This window comes from Rana temporaria, chromosome 6 (genome assembly GCF_905171775.1).
Source record: "Rana temporaria chromosome 6, aRanTem1.1, whole genome shotgun sequence".
NCBI lineage: Eukaryota > Metazoa > Chordata > Amphibia > Anura > Ranidae > Rana > Rana temporaria.
Window position 1 is genome coordinate 66300609 of NC_053494.1, and position 18757 is coordinate 66319365.

General features: G+C 46.1%; 1 protein-coding gene across 3 annotated transcripts in view; it reads right to left on the reverse strand.

Annotated features, from left to right (window-relative positions):
* Positions 1–18757, reverse strand: part of LOC120943551 (multidrug resistance-associated protein 1-like) — a 650821-nt gene that overhangs the window by 323222 nt on the left and 308842 nt on the right. The gene's annotated exons all lie outside the window — the stretch shown is intronic.

Here is an 18757-nt window from a genome sequence, read left to right on the forward strand (position 1 = left end):
GTTCATGGACAGACACAGACTAATTCTTGACAAAGTGGGTATTAGCCTTCATTCAGGAGTGACTAGGCAGAAACCTATATAGACAGTTTTAAACACATCACACACCATACAGGCGGTCCCTCTGGGTATAACCCCTCTGTTTGCATCTCGCAGATCAGTTCGTCAAAAATCAGTATAAACATAAAAAGAAGGGGTGAGTGCTGTGTCTGTCCATGAACTCAGAGAAAAGGAAAGGATTTTACAGTGAGTACAAAAATCCTATTTTTTCTTTCGTTCATGGACAGACACAGCCTTAATCTTGACAAAGTGGGACGTCCCAAAGCAGTGTCAAAAACAAGGGGTGGGAACAGCATAAAAATAAATTTCACCCCAAAACAAAAAACAGAGCTCCTCAACTGAGGAGTTGCAACGCTAAACAGCCGCCTGCAAAACTTCCAAAAGAAGCATCTGAAGATGCACTCACATCAACCTTGTGGAATTTAGTGAAAGTGTGTGAAAGTGTGAACGGACGACCAATTTGCCGCCTTACAAACCTGGGAAACAGCCACTTGATGTCAGAAAGCCCAAGAGGCACCTATTGCCCTGGTCAAATGCGTCGTGACAGGAAAGGGGGGCACCCGACCCTTTATGGCGTAAGCCTAAATCTATATTTGTCGGACCCACCTCGAGATGGTGGCCGACGAGACCGCCAGGCCCTTCTTAGGGCCAGCCACCGAAATAATCAGCGAGTCTGACCTCCGTAACGGAGCAGTAGCAGACAAGTATACTCTCAGAGCTCGGACAACGTCCAAGGAATGCAATGCCGCCTCCTTAGGATGTGACCGACGAGGACACAAGGAAGGAAGTACAATATCCTCATTGAGATTGAAGGCCGAAACGACGGCTGTGGACGCAGCACCACCTTATCCTTGTAGAAGACCAGATAGGGAGCCTTGCATGACAAGGCTGCCAGCTCATAAACCCATCTAACTAATGTAACAGCCACCAAAAAGACCACTTTCTAAAAAAAGTGTCAACAAGGGAATCTCCCTAATGTTTTCAAACAGTGGTTTCTGAAGCACCGAGAGGACCAGGTTCAGGTTCCACGGAGGTAGGGGAGGACGGACCGGAGGGGCCACATGCCGAACTCCCTGCACAAATGTTCTCACTAGAGAGTAAGCCGCCAGGGGTTGCTGAAAAAAGACAGTCAGGGCAGAAATTGCCCCTTGATCGTACTTAAGGCAAGCTTTTTTTGGTCCACCCCCGCTGCAAGAACAGCAGGACTCTGGAAACCGAATAAGTACACGGATTTCACCTCATTTCCTCACAAATGGATATGTAGACCTTCCAAGTGCGATGGTAAATCTTCCTAGAGTATAGCTTCCGAGCCCTTCTCATGGTAGAAATCACTGAATGCGACAGACCCCGGCCTCTTAGCACCTGGGTTTCAATAGCCGTGCCGTTAAAGCCAGCGACTGTAAAGCAGGATGGAGTATGGGACGTCTGCAACTAGACACACTAGGTCGGCATACCAAAGCCAATCCGGAGCAATTAGAATCATTGGGATCGCCTCTGCCTCCACTCTGCAAAGCAGATGAGGAAGGAGCTTCAGAGGAGGGAAGGCATAGATTAGCCAGTACTGACTCCACGGTGCCACCAAACTCATCTGTTGCGTCTGCCCCTGGGTCTCTTGACCTGGCCACAAACCTCAATACCTTTCGTTTGAGTCGAGAAGCCAGATCTACGTCTGACTTGCCCCATCTTTGGCAAAGGAGCTGAAACACCTCCGGGTGCAGAGACCATTCTCCTTGGTCAAGCATCTGGCGACTCAGGTAGTACGCCTGCCAGTTATTCCACGCCCGGAATGTATACGGCCAACAGGGCTGGTACGCTCCTTTCTGCCCACCTCAGGATGTGGGCGACCTCCAACGCTGCAGTCGGGCTACTTGTTCCTCCTTGATGGTTGATACGCCACTGCCGTGGCGTTGTCAGACTGGATGCTCCTGTAGCCTCTGAGACCATGTGGAGAGGCACAGCCTGATCGCCCGGAGTTCCAGGACATTAATCCTGGACCGACTGGACCCCCCAGACTCCCCCCCCCCCCAAAACCGGTAAGGCTGCCGTCCGTCGTCACCATAATACAGTGAAAAGGAAGGAGCGATGTCAGCCACCAAACCAGGGAGGTCCTGACTAGGTGGCTCACCCGGATTCGACAATCCAGGGACGATGGGCACTTGTCCCATCTGGACAGAATTTCCTTCTGCGACACTCGAGTGTGAAATTGGGCATACAGTGCTGCCTCGAAGGAGACTACCATGAGACCCAGGACTCGCATTCAAAAGCGGAGTGACGACCATCTTTGGGATGTCAACTGCCACACCACAGCCCGAAGAGTCTGCAACCTTTCCACAGGGAGAAAAACGTTCGCCTCTGAGGAGTCCAGAACCAATCCCAGATACACTAGGCGTTGAGTCGGCACCAATACTGACTTCTGAGTGTTCAGCACCCAACCAAAAGTTTCGGAGGGTCTGACAGGCTCACCTCTAATTCTGAGTTTGAAGTGGCACTCAGAAGAAGATCGTCCAAATATCCCACGATAGCGATGCCACACTGTCTTAGTAGGGCCAGAATCGGGGCGAGCACCTTGGTGAACATCCTCGGTGCCGATACCAGGCCAAAGGGGAGAGCCACAATTGGTAGTGGTCTTGCCCGACCGCAAAACGCAGACATCTGATGCCTATAGGGACATGCAAGTATGCGTCCATGATGTCCAACGATGCCAGAAAATACCCTGGGTGGAGGGCAGCGACAACAGAGCGAATCGACAACCTGGAATCATTGTACCTTCACAAAGTAATTGAGAGCCCTTAGATCCAGGATTGGGCAAACGCCCTCCTTCTTTGGTACTACGAACAGGTTTGAGTAAAACCCCTGAAATCGTTCCTGTACTGGGACAGGAATGATTACCCCGCATACCAGCAGATCTTGAACTGCGCCAAACAGGGCTGTCCGACGGGTCAGCTGGAGGTTGGAGGGAAAAAAATCAGTTTGGTGTGCAAGAGAGAATCTTTATCTTGTACCCTGAGGAAGCTACTTTGCAAACCCACCGTTCGAAGATCTACAATGTCCACCGGGTCGCCAATTTCGCAAAGACGTCCCCCCACCCGAGAGATGGGTGGGGGCAAACCTTCATGCAGACTTGGATTTGTTCGCAGGCTTGTTGGGCTTGCGAAACAGGGATGCTTCTGTCCCTCAGCAGGTGCTTTATTGGCCTAGAATTGTCTACTGGCCGTGCTGGGCGGACAAAAAAAAACGCTTGTGCGCGGTAAAGGAAGGTCCTTTGCCTACGGCATTGCTCCTTACCCTTTTTGGATTGTGGGAGCAGCGTACTCTTACCCCCTGTAGTATCTTTAATAATCTCATCCAGGGATGCTCCAAAAAGTTGGTCGCCCTTAAAGGGCAAATACATCAGGGCCTTGGAAGATTGGTCCGCAGACCAACACTTTAGCCAGAGCAGATGGCGTAACACTACCGCATAGCTTGAGGCTCTGGCCAGCAGAGGAATAGTGTCCAAGGCCAATTCACAGACAAATTTTAGGCCCTGTACCAACTGGTCGGCTAGCGCTACCTCGTCCGAGACACCAGGGCCCCCAACTATCGTTGGGCGTACAGAGGTTGCGGGAGACCGCCTCAGCCTTCTTGTCCGCAGGGTCCTTGAAAGCAGGAGCCCATTCCACCGGAATCGTGGTTACCTTGTTTAGTCTGGACACAGGACGGTCCACTATCGGAGGAGAGGTACGTTTTTTCAGGAAACTCTCCTCAAGAGGGTAACGCACCACCAAATTTTTTAGGGACAAAAAAAAAAAACTTCTGTGGTTTTTCCCATTCCTTGTATAAAAGTTTGTCTAGATAAGGCACACAGGGAAACACCTTAGCAGTGCGGGTCAGCTTACGGAACCCAAAAGGGACCGAAGCCTCTGTTGCTTCCGCAGACTCTATTTTTAGAGTATCTCGCACTGCGGTGATAAGATCACCGGCCAGAGCCTTTTCATGTGCTGACCCCGATCCGGAGTCATCCTCACTGTCCGGCTGGTCATCAGATAACTCAGAGCCAGGGTCATGAGCCGTAGCTGGACCCAGGTCCGCATCAGAGTTGTCCCCAGAAGATTGGCGGGGGGAGGGGGCGTTTTATACCCCGTGTTCCCACGCGCCGCTTCTACCTTGGCAACAAAAGCATCTAGGATTGCCAACACAGCGTCCAATACATCGGGTACAGAGGCATCAATTGCTAGCTTAGGTGTTTCAGGGGAAAAGGCGTCTGCTTCTGACACCATGCTGACCCACGTGCCCGACACCCACAGGGACTCCAAGGCAAGGTACAACAACCCACCCTCCTAGCTGCAAGAGAGGCAAGAGAGACAAGAGAGACGAGGGAGACGAGGGAGACGAGGGGCTCCCCCTCCCCCCAAGGACTCATTACCCTTGGAACAGTATAGTATGGCTACCATCTGCTTCCTGCTTGAGCTGCTTTCTTGTCAGCGGTTTGTGTCAGTCTGCAAGCTTGTGCCGTTAAAATGATGTGATCCGGCGTGGACCACGAGAACATGGCCATTGAGCGGCAGATAGAGGCAAAAACAGCATGGACCAGAGCACAGCGTGGATCACAGGCAAAATGGCCGCCGATTAGCAGATAGAGGCCAAACAAAGCGTGGACCACAAAAACGTGGCCGCCGAGCGACATAGGCCAAACCAAGCGTGGACCACAGGCAAAATGGCCACCGATTAACAGATAGAGGCCAAACAGTGTGGAGCACAGGCAAAATGGCCGTCAACAGCATGGAGGGGAACACACAGGTAAGCAAACTTTTCATGGCAGCTTATAGCATTTGTAAGCAGACGTACAGCGCAGTTCCCTCACAGGTGAAGCCCCCCCAGGTCTGGAAGAAAGAAGAAATCTTAGTTTATAGCTTCCACTTAATAAAGACAAATGCCATCTCTTGCAGCACGATTCATGTGTATTTATGGTGGTCTGGGAGGTTGACGCGTTGACGTCATCGCCCGGCCGGCTCCTTGTTTTTAACTGTGATTTTATTCAGATGCTTTTGTAAGTATATCTGACTCCTTTTTTACATTAAACTTTGTGCATGCAATATTATGCTATGTGAGTATTTCTTCCCTTGGTACTGTACGAGACATCTGTTGTGATTGAGGTGATTGTTTCTACTCGCCCGGATAACTTTCATTCACCTTCCAGCCGCGGAGATCGATGTGACCGGTTTGCATCCGTTCGGATTACCAGTGTTCATCTCCCTGTCATATGACCAATACCAGCCGAGAGTGTGATTGACTTCCAGGCTTGCATAGCCTGTGTTCTGGTAAGCAGGCTTGTACATCTGGTGTAGGTGCACGTTTGATATTGGTGTCATCACAGGCTTCTTCTCACTTTTCCACCATTATGGACTCAATTTTTGTCTGACACTTAAGACTTTTTTGCTGCCATTTCTATTGTCGGCAATTAGATTCTTTATGTTATATATTATATGGTTTATATTCCCACTTATGCACTTATTGTGGTATTCATATTTTTACATATATATATTTTCCAAGATACTTTTCACAATTTCTTTTTCACATGTTGGTTTATAGCACAGTTTTTCGTATTTCCTCTGTATTTATGGTGTAATATGTAACATTTTGCAAATGGGACACATACACTCCCTTCTGCCGTGACAGTGCTCAGGGTTTCTTCTCTCCTGCAGCTGCTGCCTCTTTTGACATCTGGAGTAATTCTTGGGCAGCATTGGACATTTCAGATGTTCTAAAGCAGTCCCTAAAGGGGAGGAAAACAATTACAGCAGTAGGAAACCCTAATGCGTTGCAGCATGGCCGATTCACATCATCACCTGCACCTTTTATTATATTCCTCAATTAACCACACAGGATATAAAACCACTTTAAGTGCCCCAAATGCCTTGGCAAAACAAAGATATTGCTGTTTAAATTAGCAGTGACATTATCACTGTTATTGTGAAAGACGCAGAGCTGTGAGAGGTGCCCAGAAGGCTCCACCCACTACAGACTGCCTGCAGAAAACTACAGGAGGGGTCAGAGAGAAAACCAGGCACCCTGCACAAGGAGAGCATGCAACACGGACAGTGTTGCATGCTCTCCTTGTGCAGGGTGCCTGGTTTTCTCTCTTTATTACATGTCTGACCATAAAACTGAACCGAAACAACTAAATAAGGTCCTAGGGCTGAGGTTGTGAAGATCGCACCATCTAAAGAATGCCTTCCAAGTACAGTGTTCGACATGGCGGAGGTTTTTGGGCCCAAAGAATAGTGGATAAGACTGCTTTAAACAGGCCACATGCTCTCAAAACTGTGGCTTCAATAGCAATGTCATTGAAGCCAGAAACTTAGAAGAAGGGTGGCATATTGGGCCAAGACATCTCCCTGACATGAGAGGCCAGAGAGCATCTGCGCCCACATTAAATGAAATCTGAGCACCTGCCTATTCTAGAGTGAAATAGGAGCATCTTCAATAATGAAACCACTAGCTACAAAACTGCCATGTATAGACAAAACAAGGCAAAAACATTGTGTTAAAGGACAATGTGTTTTAACAGTCTTTCTGGAGGGAGAAAAGACCCTAGCTACCCTGTTATATAGAATCAGGCCCAGACACTATAGACATTGACACAGAACCAGTAAGAATTTGTGGTAGTTCCCAACTGATAAAGTTTTGCAGATTTATTTATTAGCAGACATGAGTTGCAAGACATGAACCGATGGGGCTTTGATAAAGGAGATTGGCAAGATAAGTGATCACTGAAATGTTCCTCATTCTGAGGGGCAACAAGACTGGTTGAGGACCTTCAAGAATACTCTATGGCCATAGCAAATATATAGCAATATATATATATATATATATATAGCAATAGGAACAGGGAAGGTGTGTTTACACACACACACACCTCTCCCTGTTCTTCAGCTTCGGAGGACCGATCGCGGGACACCGGCAGTGATCGGGTCAGCGGGTCCTGCGGCCATGGAGCTTCAGACCAGGTCGCGTGCACGCGACCCCACGGCTGGGCTTAAAGGTACAGGTACGTGGATGTGCCCAGCCGTGACATTCTGCCGACGTATATCAGCGTGAAGGGGTTCTTAAGTGGTTAAAGCAGAGTTCCGGCCACAATTTTTTACCAAGTGCTTTCTTGGTGACTATGGTCCCAGCTGCCTTGAGATCATTGACCAGATTCTTCCGTGTAGTACTGGGCTGATTCCTCGTTCTCATGATTACTGAAATTCCATGACGTGAGATATTGCATGGATTCCCTGATGAAGGATCCTTACTACGTGATCGGTGGTGACCAATCACAGCTGATCACAGCGTGTACCAGGAAGTGCCGGTAAACGGTTCGCTCCGACAGGGAGAGCCGATCGGCGGCTCTCCCTGTCAGAGGGGGGTTTGTGCTGATAATCAGCACAGCTCTATCAAGTGTGCCACCAACAATGCCAATCAGTGCCCATCAGCTGTCAGTCAGTGCTCCATCAGAAACGCCTGTCAGTGCCCAAAGTGCCAATCAGTGCCCATCAGTAAAACCTGTCAGTACCGTGCCATCTATTAATGTCCATCAGTACCGCCTGTCAGTGCCCATCAGTTCTACATACAAGTGCCCCCTCATCAGTGCCCATCAGTGAAGGAGAAAACAAAATGTTAGAACAAACACAGAACAACTTTTTTTCAACAATGTCTGTCTTTTAGTTTGTTTAGCAAAAAATAATAACCCCAGTGGTGATCAAATACCAAAAAAAGAGAACTCCATTTGTGGGAAGAGAATGATAAAAATTTAGTTTGGGTACAGTGTTGCATGACCGCACAATTGTCAGTGCTGAAAGCAGAAAATTGTCCTGGGCAGGAAGGGGGGGGGGGTTTGGAGTGGCAGGTATTGAAGTGGTTAAAAGGACAGTGTAAAAATATAAAATAAAACAAAATCAGAAAAAAAAATAGGATTGTTTGTACTCACCGTAAAATCCAGGAGAGGACTAGGCAGAAACATGTTCGATAATTAAATACATGTTACGTTAACAGAGTTGAACAGCCCCGCCCAGGGGGCGGTCCCTCCAGACATAACCCTCCTCCCTGCAGTATGCAGCCTCAGTTCGTAACAAGCAGTACAAACCTAAACAGGAGGGGTGGGTGCTGTGTCCGTCCATGGACGTCAGCGAAAAGGATTTTACGGTGAGTACAAAAAATCCTATTTTCTCTTATCGTCTATGGATGGACACAGCTCCTTAAATCTTGACAAGTGGGACGTCCCCAAGCAGTGTCAAAAACGAGGGGTGGGAACAGTATCAGTAAAACCAATTTTAACTTCACCCCAAAACAAGCAGACTCCTCAACAGAGGAGGTGCAACATTAAACAGCCGTCTGCAAAACCTAGCGGCCGAAAGAAGCATCAGAAGATGCACTCACAGCAACCATGTAAAATCTGGAAAAAGTGTGAACGGACGACCAAGTAGCCGCCCCGCACACCTGTGAGACAGACGCATGATGTCGGAAAACCCAGTAGCACCAATTGCCCTGGTCAAACGTGCCATTACCAGAAAGGGGGCGCCTGCCCCCTAAGAGCATAGGCCTGTATGGCGGTCTGCCTGATCCACAAGAAATGGTGGTCGAGAAGACCGCCAGGCCCTTTTGTGGACCAGACACCCACACAAAAGGAGCGTCAGATCTCCAAAACAGAGCCGTAGCAGGCAGGTACAACCGCAAAGTTGCGTACTACGTCTAAAGTAGGAAACGCAACCTCCTTAGGATGTGCCGGCCGAGGACAAAAGGATGGAAGAACAAAGTCCTCATTAAGGCAAAAAGCCGAAACCACCTTTGGAAGAAGGGAAGGTCGCGGGCGCACCACCACGTAATCCTAATGGAGGATCAAGCATGGCGACTTGCAAAGCAAGACCGCCAACACAGAAACCCTTCTGACAGAAGTAATGGCCACTAAAAATGCCACCTTCTGAGATAGTGTCAAGGGAAGAGTCTCTCTGATGTTTCAAAAAAGAAACCGAGAGTACCAGAGTCCAAACTCATGGGGGAAGAGGTAAACCAAGAGCGGTAAGTATATGACAAACCCCCACACAAAAAAAGGTACCCACCAGGGAATGGGCTGCAAAAGGCCACTGAAAAAAAAAAAAACACAGATAAGGCTGAAATCTGCCCCCAAACGGTGCTAAGGCAATTTTTAGATCCATTCCAAGCTGTAAAAACAGCAGGACCCTGGACACCAAGTACGTCCGTGAACGTCACCCCATCTCTTAGCACAAAGACGTAGGCCTTCCAGGTGCAAATGTAAATCCTCCTGGAAGGAGACTACCTTGCTTTCAGCATGGGTGAGATGACCGAGTCGGACAGACCCCGGTCTCTTAAAACCTGACTTCCAATAGCCATGTTGTGCAAGTCAGCGACTGTACCACAGAAGAAAGTATGGGACCTTGAGACAGAAGGTCCTCCCGCCCTAATAACCGCCAGGGTACATCCGCCACCAGGCGCCCGAGATCGGTGTACCAAGGACGCCAAGGCCAATCTGGAGCGATTAGAATCATCGGGATATCCTCAGCCTCCACTCTGTGGAGCATCCGAGGAAGCAACTACAATGGAGGAAAGGCATAAAGTAGCCGAGACAGACCCCACAGGGCCACCAACGTGCCTGACGTGTCCGTACAGGGATCACTAGACCTGGCCACGAACTCCGACACCTTGTGGTCGAGACGAGCGGCCAAGAGATCCATCACAAGTCTCACCTCCTGCAAGGGAGCTGGAACACCTCCAAGTACAGAGACCAGTCGCCCTGGTCCAGCATCTGGCGACTCCGGTAGTCCGCCTGCCAGTATACCTGATGGTAGACCGAAGCCAGGGCTGTGGCTTTGTCTGGCTGAATTCAGATCGGTAGACAGGAGCCCACTAGAGTCCAGCGACCCGGGGCCGACTGGACCTGCCACTCGCCCCCCTCAACCCGTGAGGCTGGCGTCCGTCGTAATCACTGTCCACTGGACAGGAAGAAACAAATTCCCGGACCAAAGAGTTGGGGATCTCAGCCACCAATTCAGAGAGACTGACTAGGTGGCTCACCAGATTTGATGATCCAGAGACAAAGGAGATTTGTACCACTTGGACAGTATCTCCCACTGGAAAACACGAGTGTGGAACTGGGCATACGGTACCGCCTCGAAGGAGGCTACTAACAGGCCCAGGACTCGCATGCAAAACGGAGAGAGATGACTGCGTGATGCCAACCTTTACCGTAGACTGAAGAGTCTGCAATTTCTCCAGGGGAAGAAAAACCTTCACCACGAGGAGTCTGGATCAACTCTAGGTACTCCAAACGCTGAGTCGGAACCAGGACCGACTTCAAAATGTTTGTAACACCCACCCGAATTTTTGGAGGGTCCACAATGGCTATATACACATCCTCCACTGATTCTGAGTCAGAAGCTGCTCTCAGAAAAAGGGTGTCTAATTAGCCCATGATGGCAAAGCCTCGCTGTCCTAGCAAAGCTAGGATAAGTGCAAGCACCCTGGTGAAAACTCTTGGTGCTGACGCTAGATCAAAAGCAAGAGCCAAAAGACTGACAGTAGGCCTCCCCAATCGCGAAGCACATAAATCTCTGTGACTTGCGCAAAATGGGACATGCATGCATGCGTCCTTGATGTCCAAGGATGCCAGAAAGTCCCACGGATGGAGCGCCGCTACTACTGAACGAATAGATTCCATGCGGGGAATGAAGGACCCGGACCATGACACGGCTCCTTTCCCCTGGTGGACTGAGGGAGGAGAGTGCTCTCACCCCCCAGTGACATTCTTGATAATGTCATCCAACGAGGTACCAAAAACACTCCCACCCCTGAAGGGTAAATCAGCCAAGACATTTTAAGATGCTAGGTCATCAGACCAGCATTTCAGCCAAATCAGGCGGCGCAAAACCACCTCCGAAACAGAGGCTCTGGACATCAAAGATGCCCCGGGTAGCATCACAGACATATAGAAGGCCCTGGACCAAATGGTCGGCCAGTCTAACAATTTAGGGAGGGAGCTGGTGCTCCTTCACAGTCTGGTGCAAAACCTTACCCATTCAGAGAGTGTCAGACACCAAGGTTGCGGCCACAACAGGTCGCAATGCATACCCCCAGCATGGTAAACATGGAGAGGATCCGTCCCTCGGACCTCCTATCAGTAAGGTCCCTGAAAGCCACCCCCCCCTTTTCAACTGAGCACCGGGGGCCACAACCTGAGGAGAAGTTTTTTTTTTAACTCTCCTCAAAAGGGGGAAAACCCCAGGCGCTGAGGAACTAAAAAGACTTCTGCAGCATTTCCCATTCCTTATTAATGAACTAGTAAAAGAAAAAATAAGAAAAAGCTTTCACAGAGCGGTCCGATTTGCACAAAAAAGACAGAGCCCTCAGAGGAAACCTCCGCTGCACAGACAGCATAAGGGAGTTCCATACAGCGCACTGACAAGTGCTCTACACACGCCATAGAAGTGTGGGTAGGAAACCGGATTACCCAGAGAAAAACCCACGCAGACATAGGGAGAGAGCATGCAATCTCCAGGCAGTTTGGTGTTGGAGTCCAGATTTAAACCTGTGACTCTTGCTGCCAGGTGAGGGAGTGAACCACTACACCACCGTCCACATCTCCAGATAAAACAGAAGTGGGGACCTGAGCCACAGCCAGGTCCTGGTCTAATACAGAGCATTCCCCAGGGGATAGCGGGGGGAGGGGGCACTTTTGTAACCCCCTCACGTCCGCACACCGCTCCAACCCTGGCAACAAAGGTTTCCAGGACTACTGACAAGATGTCTGTGGGAATCCCAGTTGCAGGAGCACCAGCTGCCACCTCATGCATGTTTGGGGAAGAAGAACCAGAGACTGACTCCATTTCAGAAGCTCCCAGGGTCCTATTCAGGCTAGACTGAAAACCCACCCTCTTGCTGCGCTGAATGGGGGGAAACCCAGGGGACTCACTGTGACGAGATCCTTTGCTCGCTCGGTTCTGCTCTCCCGACACTCCTCTGCTTCTATTGGATCAGCTTGCAGATTGCAACGTCTGATGGTCCAGTCATCCAAGGTTCCGGGATCCGAACAACAGCTATGTGCCGTTCAGACCCATTAAGAACACACACCAGGCAGGCTGTATGTATGTTCAAGCAGGACTCTTTATTTTCAAGTACACAGCACACTTTTATACAGAATTTGGAACATACCATTCCCAACAACCGCTTTCCTATTGGTCAATTGTAAAGTATATGCAGTTCTCACTCAGGTCCTCCTTGACCATGCAAATGAGGACTTGAAATAGTCAACAGGGATTGGCCCAATAGCTTGGATAGAAAGGTTTATGTGTATTGAGACAGAAGCCCCAGGGGGTAATCAATGTACACAATAGCCCGGTCTATTTAGCAGAACTTAATTACTACCTCTGAGAGGTTACATTTCTTTAGATAATAGAATGCTAATTCAATACAGCTGACAGGAGACTTCTGACCTTTAGAACAATACAAAGTCCCTTAGCGTAAACACATACATCTTTAAACACACATAATAGATTCAATTAACCTTCAATCCACAATTCTAGCAAGACGGACTGTCTCCGACAGAAGACACCCACACCTGATAATCAAAAGGCTTTAAAACAGGGTTATCACATAATGGAAATATCTTTCACAATTCAGCTTACTTAGCATCTTAAAAGCAGGTGTCCTTGCATTGAATAAGCCAACAGCTTGTAATGTCCCTCTCCTGTGTAACAGATGTCAAGTAGAAACACTTTAATATCTCAAGATCCATGACACTCACCATCACAGGAGAATACTGCACAGCGCCGTTGCCTACCCTCAGTACACAGCGTGTGTGAGAGGAGGATAAAACCATGAGGTAAACTGAGGCAATTTGTGAGGAGACCTGTGCTGCGTGCCGTAGGAACCAGCACTAGAGGCCAAGGACTCAGCCAAGATGGCCGCCAAACGCTGCATATAGAGCCTGATGTGACCACAGGAAGATGGCCAACCACAATAGTAACCTGTGCCATAGCGCGGCTACAACAAAATGGCCACCAATGGGATTTTCAATAGTAACTGAAAATCGGCCCGGTCCACTGTAAGTGAGACAACACCACAGCCCAGTCATGTGTGGACCTCGGAGCAAAGCTCACCAGCCACCCCAGGAGTCATGGGGTATGTCATGGCAGACCCAGCCTCTTTGCAAAGGTATGCTCACGCTCGCTGGCCAGACTGAGGAGACAACAAGGATCTATATATCCAGCCTGTCTCTCAGCCGACAGTTGATAGAAGATTCTTTTAAGAAAAAATAAAATAACATTTTTCCTCAGACCCTGGGCCCAAAAGGGAGCCATACATCCTTTTCCTTTGCTAGGCAGAACGAAACTGAGGCTGCATACTGCAGGGAGGAGGGTTATGTCTGAAGGGACCATCCCCCTGGGCGGGGCTGTTCAACTCTGTTAAAGTAACATGTATTTAATTAGTGGGAATGCTCAAAAGCATTCCCAGTATTGATATTCGTTGTTGTTTATTATTCTTAATTAGTGGGAATGCTATATTTAGCATTCCCAGTATTGATATTCATTTTTATTAGTGGGAATGCTTAATAGCATTCCCAGTATTGATATTTAGTGGGAATGCTATATTTAGCATTCCCAGTATTGATATTCATTTTTTATTATTAGTGGGAATGCTATAAATAGCATTCCCAGTATTGTTATTCGTTTTTTTATTATTCTTAACCAGTTAAGCCCCGGACCAATATGCAGCCTAAAGACCCAAGGTGTTTTTACAGTTCGGGACTGCGTCGCTTTAACAGACAATTGCGCGGTCATGCGACGTGGCTCCCAAACAAAATTGGCGTCCTTTTTCCCCCCACAAATAGAGCTTTCTTTTGGTGGTATTTGATCACATCTGCGGTTTTTAGTTTTTGCGCTATAAACAAAAATAGAGCGACAATTTTGAAAAAAATGCAATATTTTTTACTTTTTGCTGTAATAAATATCCCCCAAAAACATATATAAAAACATTTTTTTCCTCAGTTTAGGCCGATACGTATTCTTCTACCTATTTTTAGTAAAAAAAAATCACAATAAGCGTTTATCGATTGGTTTGCGCAAAATTTATAGCGTTTACAAAATAGGGGATAGTTTTATTGCATTTTTATGATTTTTTTTTTTTTTACTACTAATGGCGGCGATCAGCAATTTTTTTCGTGACTGCGACATTATGGCGGACACTTCGGACAATTTTGACACATTTTTGGGACCATTGTCATTTTCACAGCAAAAAATGCATTCAAATTGCATTCTTTATTGTGAAAATGACAGTTGCAGTTTGGGAGTTAACCACAGGTGGCGCTGTAGGAGTTAGGGTGCACCTAGTATGTGTTTACAACTGTAGGGGGGTGTGGCTGTAGGAATGACGTCATCGATCGTGTCTTCCCTATAAAGGGAATGACGCGATCGATGCGCCGCCATAGTGAAGCACGGGGAAGCCGTGTTTACATACGGCTCTCCCCGTTCTTCAGCTCCGGGGAGCGATCGCGACGGAGCGGCTATAAACAAATAGCCGCGCCGTGGTCCCGGATCGCTCCCCCGAGCGACCTCCGCATGTAGCTCAATAAGCATTCCCAGTATTGATATTCGTTTTTTATTATTCTTCTTAATTTTATCCTTTATTATTAGTGGTAATGCTTTAATAAGCATTCCCAGTATTGATATTCGTTTTTTATTATTCTTAATTAGTGGGAATGCTTTAATAAGCATTCCCAGTATTGTTATTCGTTTTTTATTATTCTTATTAGTGGGAATGCTTAATAAGCATTCCCAGTATTGATATTCGTTTTTTATTAGTGGGAATGCTTTAATAAGCATTCCCAGTATTGATATCCGTAAATGTATTATTCTTTTTATTCCGTACGTTTTTTGGCTCTGCGTAACTTCTGCATACTTTCAGCTATTGAGACCATTCAACTTTTAAAATGTTCATCTCTATGCCTGCACCCCCAGTAGCTGGGGGGGTTGCGGAGGAGGAACCCACATTAAGAGATGTGTTATGTGCAGTTAACACGTGTAAGGACTACATGGTCAATTTTGATAACCAGTTAACGAGTTTAAAAGAGGAATTGCTAACAATGAATCACGAGCTGCATAGGACTGTGGTAAGGACAAACGCTTTGGAGGAAAGACTAAGTGCAGTAGAAGATGCTTTGAATCCCCTTCAGGGCAAACTCAGGGGGCTTCAGGAGCAAACAGGCCTTCAAGCGATTAAGTTAGACATAATGGAAAATAGGCTCCGTAGGAACAACGTGAGAGTGATAGGTCTCCCGGAAGGGTTGCGAAGGCCCAAATCCCATAGCTTTTATGGAGGGATGGTGCAGGGAAATTTTTGGTGCCAGTAGCTTCTCATCATTTTTCTCTATAGAGAGGGCCCATAGGGTTCCCTTTAAAAGCACCCCAGCAAGGGGGGTACCCTAGGCCCATGCTCCTGAAGCTTCTCAACTATAATGATAAGATGACTATGCTTCAAAAAGCCCGAGAGTTGGGGGATATCACATATAACGGAGTGAGGGTCTCAATATACCCAGATTTCTCACCAGAACTTCAGAAGCGCAGAGCCGAGTTTATCTCTATTAAACGGACTTTACAGAAATATAAAGTCACATACCCTCAACCGGGCCGGGTACAAGAGAGCGTAACAGCTCTGGGTAGGACTTTCTTCTTTGATGCTCCAGAGGAGGTGGCCAGCTGGCTGGAGGACAAGAAAACAGAACTATAGAGGCCTAGTATATAATTTTTTGCCCCCCCCCCCCCCAGATGGGGAGAAAGGGAAGACGGACATGCATACCTTCTTTTTTCCTCTTCCCCCTTCTTTTCAAGGGGAAAGAAAAGAAAGAAAAAAAAAAAGGGGGAACATTTTTTTTTTCTTCGCTGTTTTTTTGGGGGGTTTAATAATTTTTTATATAGACAATGTGTAGATAGGTTTACCAAAAAATTTAAAATCTAGCCCAGTTGTAGGGCACTAGCACTAGGTGGGTTGGGAGAGGAATAACTCCCCCCCCCCATTTTTTTTTTTTTTTTAGAAGTGGAATGGTTATAGAGAAACACATTTTTCATGGCACTTTGGGAAAATTTATGTAACACTTAAGTAACATTCCAAAAGATGAAAGTGCTGATATGTTCCTTTTTTCGTCTTCTAATGAATGGGGATTCTTACTTTTAGGTCCCCAACACTAGGTGATTTACTAATATGGGGGTGGTACCCCCCCTTTTTTTTTCTCTCTTTTCTCGTCTTTTTTTTTTTTTTACTCCACTAGAATTGAAATGGTTATAGAGAAACAAATATTTTTAATGTCACTTTGGCAAAACGTATGTAACATTTAAGTAGCACTTGGAAAAAACGTTTTTGTAGATATGTTCTTTTTATTGTTTACTAATGAATGGGGATGGTCACCTTTATGTTTTTAATACCAGGGGATTCACTAAAAAGGGGGTTGTGCCCCCCCTTTTTTTTCGGGGTGTGTTTTTTCCTTTTTTTTATTAGTTATTCTTAGTTATTCTTATTTTTGGGGTACACGTCTTTCACCAGCTTTTTTTTTTTTTTCACAGACCAAATACATGACTTAAGCCTTCAAACAAACCTTAATAAATCCACAACCGTACATGCGATCGATACAGCGAATACAACGTTTGAAAGACACAGCCCTTGTGAACGCATCGATATGAAATTTATGTTGATAAACTTAAAAATGTGGGCATGTCAGCGATTTAGAAAAGTGTCTGTTTTCCAGGAAGATTTTTTAGACTTTTTAACATGAGAGTCAATGAGAGAAAATTTCAGGCTCTTGTCCTCTAGAAGCTCCAGGAACTAAAACACGTATCACAAAACTGATCACATTGCCTGAAACCAGACAAAAATACCTACGTTTTGATATATAAATTGTGTATGACAAGTAGATCTTGTGGGCGTGAGAGCAATTTGTTTCCCCTTTTTTTAAAGATAATTTTTTTTTTCAATGACCTCCACTGTAAAGGTCATGTGTGAAGGAGAAGAAGCATTTGGCATCACATGAGATTTTAAGGGGTAAAAAGGATGTTCTCATTGACTTCAATGTTAAAAAAAAGTGTCTAAAAGCTTAATATTTTAAAAAGTATAAATAGTACAAAAAAACTTGAAGAAGTCCCATCGTTAGCTGAACGAGACGAACATTTTAATAGTTGAATGGTCTCAATAGCTCAAAGTATGCAGAAGTTACGCAGAGCCAAAAAACGTACAGAATAAAGGATAAAAAGAACTAGAAAATGCATTTCCTGAGGAAAATGCAAGTGGGAATGCTGAATTGCTGAGCCCGCGCCAAAGCCATTCACCATAACCACTACAGTATCTTTAGGACACACAGCTCCTTTCTCTATCTGCAAAGTAGAGAGTATCCTGACTTCCTGGTCGCCCCTCCCCCTCAGGATATTGCACTGAGGTAGAAAGCTATTTATGGAAAGAAATTCCATTACAAACAAGCCTTTTAATTCACAGACCAAATACATGAATTACGCCTTCAAACAAAACTTAATAAATCCACAACCGTACATGCGATTGTTACAGCGACTTCACCGTTTGAAAGACACGGCCCTTGTGAATGCATCGATATGAAATTTATGTTGATAAACTTAAAAATGTGGCCATGTCAGCGATTTAGAAAAGAGCATCTTTGTGCGTTTTGCAGAAACATTTTTTAGACTTTTTAACATGACGGTCAATGGGAGGGAGTTTGAGGTGCTTGTCCTTTAGAAGCTCCTGGAACTAAAAGTCAAATGCCTATCGCAAAACTGATCACATTGCCTGAAACCAGACAAGCATAGCTACGTTTTGATATATAAATTGTGTATGACAAGTAGATCTTGTGGGCGTGAGAGCAATTTGTTCCCCCTTTTTTAAAGATAATTTTTTTGTGGATGATCTGTGCTGTAATGGTCACATGACACACTCTAAAGCTGCTCCATAGAAATACATTATAACCGATAACATTTTCTGAAAAAATCACTAAACGTAAATTGCGTTTTCACAAAAACCGTAAAAGATATCAATCTAAAAAGTCATGTTTGGATAGCTGAATATTTTGTGACTGCTTTAAAGTTTGTTTGGTGTCTGTAAGTGAAAGTATGAAGGAGCTGAAACTTTTGGCAGAACGTGTGTTTTGAAGCAGGAAAAAGGATGTTCTCATTGACTTCAATGTTAAAAAAAGTGTCTAAAAGCTTAATATTTTAAAAAGTATAAATAGTACAAAAAAACTTGAAGAAGTCCCATCGTTAGCTGAACGAGATGAACATTTTAAAAGTTGAATGGTCTCAATAGCTGAAAGTATGCAGAAGTTACGCAGAGCCAAAAAACGTACGGAATAAAATTAAAATTAAGAAGAACTAGAAAATGCATTCCCTGAGGAAAATGCGAGTGGGAATGCTGAATTGCTGAGCCCGCACCAAAGCCATTCACCATAACCACTACACTATCTTTAGGACACACAGCTCCTTTCTCTATCTGCAAAGTAGAGAGTATCCTGACTTCCTGGTCGCCCCTCCCCCCTCAAGAGGTTTCCCCTCCCCCCAGGTCAGTGAGGAGGAATATTGCACTGAGGTAGAAAGCTATTTATGGAAAGAAATTCCATTACAAACGCCTTTTAATTCACAGACCAATACATTAATTACGCCTCCAAACAAAACGTAATAAA